Here is a 5,655-nt window from a genome sequence, read left to right on the forward strand (position 1 = left end):
TGGTGAAGCGCCGCAAAAAATACAGAGTTTCCACCGGATTTTATTTATTCCACAGGAAAGGGAAAATAGCAATAAAACCCCAAATGAGAGAAATGGTCTCGCAACCAAGAGCGGATTTAGAAGTCGGTTATGCAAGGGGAAGGTATTAGCACCCGTCACATCCATGGTACTCCATGAGAACCACTTGCTCGTATCAAATGAGTATGAATGTTTATTTATCTGTAAGTTGCTTGCTATTGGGAATGAGATGAAAGAATAAGATGGGGGAGAAAACAAGTTTTAATTTAGTGTGCTCGCCAAGGATTTGGGCCCTCGTGCCTACGTATCCCCATACGTGCAATAGGGAAGTCAGAGCTTCGTAGTTTGGCTCGAAAATGGAGTATTTGTTTGGTTGTTTTTATTAAACAGTATTGACGTTCGTGTTCTACTGTTCACTTGCTTGTTCCTTGTTAGTATTTTTTGGAGCCAAGATGTTTCCCCTACCAACAAAATAATAGAGAATATGGAAGCAGTCATGTACATGCTACTAGTAATCTTAGAGATGAGTTCTATATTCTCCCCATCAAGGAATGGGTCCAAAAAATTGTCTCAGGAGGCGCACCTTAGATGGGATGGGTCAAGGAATAGTCCAAAGGAAGGTTTTTGAGATTTATGCTTAGCATACAATGCAAATAACCTCATGAGCGCCCATGAGCCTAGATGAAGTTAAGAATGAGACACTTTTAAGTGCTTCTAGACAACTACCTCAAAGCCAAAAAAATAAAATCGCAATCCTATTCTTTTGAACAGAAAGTCATAGAGCGGGATCACACAATCATCAAAGGAAATACATATCCTCTTTCCCAGCCCCACTAGAAGATCTAGCCTTTCAGGGGGATCACCGACCACGATTCTAACAACATATATAGAAGCCTCAGTACTCAGAAGAAAATGAAGTGCCGACTATTTTTGTGTCTTATTCCATTGTTTTTGATCGGTCTCGAAGATCCAAGTGGACCTTCACTTCAACATCATTGGGCTCACAATTATCGGTTCTCAGGAGAATTTGAATATAATCATGTAATGTTATATTTGTAAATAATCTAACAAGTACGAGAGCCTTGCATCCCCATGAGGGGTGACGACCATATGTCTCCCTCCAAAAGGTATTGCCTCGCCCTAAGTACCTACGCCTCGCCCGATTAGGGGAAACATGGGACAAAATGGTCCACAATTAACTGGGAAAGCGATGATCCTTCCTAAGAAAACCCTATGCCTAAAGGCCTCTATAAATACCTCTCCCTTTAACGAGAGAGAGGGGGTCATAATTTACACGCTTATACCTAAGCACAATGCTAACATACAAAGCCTCTTACCTCACGTGAGCAAGTCCTCTAAAATCACCATAACATCCTTATACAGGGCTTTTCGCTGTTGCGGGTAAGTCGTGACCATCTAAAATTATTTTAAACCTACTAAGGCCTTTAAGTATCCCCTACCCTTATAGGGATACCATGCACACATGTATTTTATGACCAATACAAATCTTTAGTGTGTTCTTTCCTCCACCGATTGGTTTGTATCTCCTTCTCAATTAAGTTGGGAGGGGGAATAGGGTCCTCGACACAGTTAACTTCTCCACCAATATTTGATAAAATGTCTTATAATGAGTCATATCAAGAAGTTCATGTTGGAGTAAGCCCTAATAGCCAATCAATATTGGTTGTACATGATTTTGTATCATGACCTTGATATATATTGTTTGTTAATATATACTTATTAAGAATTGTATTTATTGTGTTACTTGTATATTACATAATAAAGTCCTTAGAATAATTAGTCTCTTTAATAATACATTAAGTTTGAATTAAAAGGCCAGTTAAAGGTTTAGTTATTTTGGAGAAGTCCTTGATAAAACGCCGGTAGAATCCAGCATGTCCAAGGAAACTTCAGACTTCTCTGATAGTTTTGGGTGGTTTTAGGTTCTCTATGACTTCTATCTTAGCTCTATCTACCTCAATACCTTTTTCGGAAATTATATGTCCTAAAACAATCCCTTCGGTGACCATGAAATGACACTTTTCCCAGTTTAGCACAAGGTTTACCTCCACACATCTCTCCAGGATTTTCTCAAGGTTAGCAAGACAATTTTGGAAATCAAATCCGCAAACCGAGAAATCATCCATAAATACATCCATGATACTATCTAGGTAATCTGCAAAGATTGACATCATGCAGCGCTGGAAAGTAGCTGGGGCATTACAAAGACCGAATGATATTCGTCTGTAGGCAAAAGTCCCATAAGGGCATGTAAAGGTAGTTTTTTCTTGATCTTCAGGATGGATAGGTATTTGGAAGAATCCAGAGTATCCATCTAGATAGCAGAAGTAAGAGTGTCTGGCTAGACGCTCCAACATCTGGTCTATAAATGGTAAAGGGAAATGATCCTTCCTAGTTGCTTTATTTAACTTTCTGTAGTCTATGCACATCCGCCATCCTCCTTCTATCCGTTTTTCTACATGTTCGCCTTTATCGTTTTGTACTACTGTGATGCCTCCCTTTTTAGGTACTACATGCACAAGGCTCACCCACTTACTATCCGAGATCTAATAGATTAACCTGCCTCAAGTAACTTAAGAACTTCTTTTTTAACAACATCACTCATTATAGGGTTTATTCTTCTCTGATGATCTCTGGAGGGTTTTGAATCTTCTTCGAGCGAAATCCGATGCATGCATACGGATGGGCTTATACCTTTCAGGTCAGAGATATTATATCCTAAGGCTGAGGGATATCTTCGTAAAACATCTAAGAGTTGGTCTGTTTCCTCTTGGCTCAAGGTAGCACTGACTATAACTAGACGGTTCATCTCTTCGTCGAGGAACTCATATCTCAGGTTCTTAGGCAGTTTCTTAAGCTCTAAGGTTGGCTTCTTAGGGCATGGCATAGGATCTGGGGTAAGGGATAAACATTCGTAAAGGTTATCATCGATGCAGGGTTTCCTAAAGTCATCATCTTCCAGTATGAGAGTTGATGGCAACTTAATCATTTTTATCATTTCTTCTTGTTCTATTTCCCTAACGCATTCATCAATGATATCTATGGCATAACATGCGTCTCCCATCACAGATTCCATAAGAAAATTTGAAAGTATAAATTCTATTTTCTCGTCACCTACCTCAAAGGTCAACTTTCCTCTCTTGACATCTATTATGGCTCTTGCAGTCGATAAGAACGGTATACCTAGAAGGCTTGGTATATCATTGTCCTCTTTGATGTCCATGACAACGAAATCAGTAGGGATAAATAACTAACCTATCCTAATAGGGACATCTTCTAATATGCCTATCGGATACTTAACAGATCTATCGGCCAACTGAAGTGACATCTTAGTAGGCTGTAATTCTCCTAAGTTTAACCTCTCACAAACTGCTAAAGGCATTAAGCTCACACTAGATCCTAAGTCTAGAAAAGCTTTTTCGATGACATGACTTCCCAAAAGACAAGGAATGGAGAAATTTCCAGGATCTTTATCTTTTTTGGCTAACTTATTCTCGGAAATAGAATTGCATTCCAAGGGCTTCCGATCGTCGAGTCTACGTTTGTTGGTAAGGATGTCTTTGAGAAACTTTGCATAAGAAGGTATTTGGGTGATGGCTTCTGTGAAAGGGATTTCTACGTGAAGTTTTTCTATAACCTTAATAAATTTCTGATACTGGTTATTGATATGGGTTTGTTTGAGTCTTTGCAGATATGGTATCGGTGGTTTATATGGAGGGAGTGGTACATAGGTTTTGTCTTTAGTTTCTTCTCCTTTTTCTTGACCTTCCCATTTTTCATATTCCTCTGGTTCCTTCACTTCGTCTGTGGGTTAGGTATATTCCTTAGAAGTTTTGGGTTCACTCAATCTTGGGTTTGGTGGCTCATCATAAGCGTTCCCACTTCGTAGGGTAATGGCATTGGCTTGTGCTCTCGGATTCTGTTGAGGTTGTCCAGGGAACTGTCCTCCAGGTGTGGTCTGGGGGGCTTGGTTTAAAGCTACCTGAGAGATCTGGGTTTCAAGCATCTTGGTGTGAGTAACTATTTGGTCAACCTTGGTTCCTAACTGGGTAATCAGTTCGTTAACATGAATGTTTTGGTTCATGAATTCTTTCTTTTGTTGGGTTTGAGTAGTGATAAAATTTTCCATAATTTTCTCAAGGCGCAACTTTGGTGGCACAGGTTGGATAGGTTGATTTGGTCTTGGGGCTTGGTAGCCTGGTTGTCTCGGAGGTGCATTATTTTGGATAAGGTTATTGTTCTTATAGGAGAAGTTTGGGTGATTCCTCTATTCAGGATTATAGGTGTTTGAATATGGGTTCCCTTGGGTGTAGTTCACTTGCTCAGAGTGGGTTTCGTTTAAGAGACTGATTTCTGCAGATTGGTGTCCTTTGGTTCCACATATCTCACAATCCGACGAAACTGCAACTGCAGTGTTCAGGTTTATGCGCATATGCTCGACCTTGAGGGCCAACGCGTCCATTTTAGCTTGCATCATGTCTATAGAGCTTAACTCATGTACTCCTCCTTGGGCTTCCTTCTTCTCAACTGTCGCTCATTCGACTCCCCATGATTGATGGTTTTGAGCCATATCTTTGATGAGGGCACTAGCTTCAGGGTAAGGTTTGTTCATCAGTGCACCGCCTGAGGCAGCGTCAATGGTCATCTTAGTGTTATAGTGAAGTCCATTATAGAAGGTCTGAATGATTAACCAATTTTCTAAGCCATGATTTAGGCATTCTCTTAACACCTCTTTATATCTCTCCCAAGCTTCGAACATCGATTCTCCTTGGTTCTGGGTAAATCTGGTTATGTGGTTTCGAAGAACGACGGTCTTACTTGGGGGAAAGTATCTAGCAAGGAATACTTTTCTAAGGTTGTCCCAAGTTGTTATGGAATTGGGTGGAAGAGAATCTAACCATGATAGGACTTTATCTCTGAGGGAAAAAGGGAATAATCTTAAACGGATTGCCTCAGGAGAAGCTCCATTGGTTTTAAAAGTGTCTGCTAATTGGAGAAAGATTTTTAAATGTTGGTTTGGATTCTCAGTAGCGAGACCTGCGAAATGTCTCTATTGCACTAGTTGCAACAAGGAGGGTTTAAGTTCGAAATTATTAGCTGGGATGGTTGGGTTTACTATACTAGAACTAGGTTCTTCGTTGGATGGTTGGGCGAAATCCTTAAAAGGTCTTTGGTTTTGATCTTCGTCCATAGCTCTCCTAATTCTATGGAAAAATAAACGTGCGCAAGCGTAACGTTCAGGTTCTGCCAGAGGGTATACTAAGCTTGCGGTGCTGCGAGTTCTTCGCATTAACCGGCAGGTAACAACCTAAGTCTAAATGATATAACAATAGGGTACGAAATTTGACAAAATTGGTCCCCGGCAACGGCGCCAAAAACTTGATGCGTGCTTTTCGCAAGTATACGAAAGCGTAAGAGTAATATAAAAAATTGTCGAATCCACAGAGACCAAGTGTCAATCTATCGTTATCTATTGTTATGGTGTTTATCTAAGGTAATCGAAAAGGGGGTTTTAGAGTGTACAATGAAAAATAAAATATTAAATAAAATTCAATTAATAAAGACAGGTTGGAATGTAATTCACGTAATCAATTAATAATCCAAGTACTTGCTAAT

At 39.9% G+C, this 5,655-nt stretch overlaps 1 non-coding gene across 1 annotated transcript; it reads left to right on the plus strand.

Moving 5' to 3' along the window:
• The first annotated feature begins 4,739 nt into the window (after nucleotides 1-4,739).
• Nucleotides 4,740-4,846, plus strand: LOC127134175 (small nucleolar RNA R71). Its single transcript, XR_007807932.1, has one exon. It is a non-coding gene; the product is annotated as a small nucleolar RNA R71 (small nucleolar RNA).
• Nucleotides 4,847-5,655: the final 809 nt, after the last annotated feature.

This window comes from Lathyrus oleraceus, chromosome 3, assembly GCF_024323335.1.
Source record: "Lathyrus oleraceus cultivar Zhongwan6 chromosome 3, CAAS_Psat_ZW6_1.0, whole genome shotgun sequence".
Classification (NCBI taxonomy): domain Eukaryota; kingdom Viridiplantae; phylum Streptophyta; class Magnoliopsida; order Fabales; family Fabaceae; genus Lathyrus; species Lathyrus oleraceus.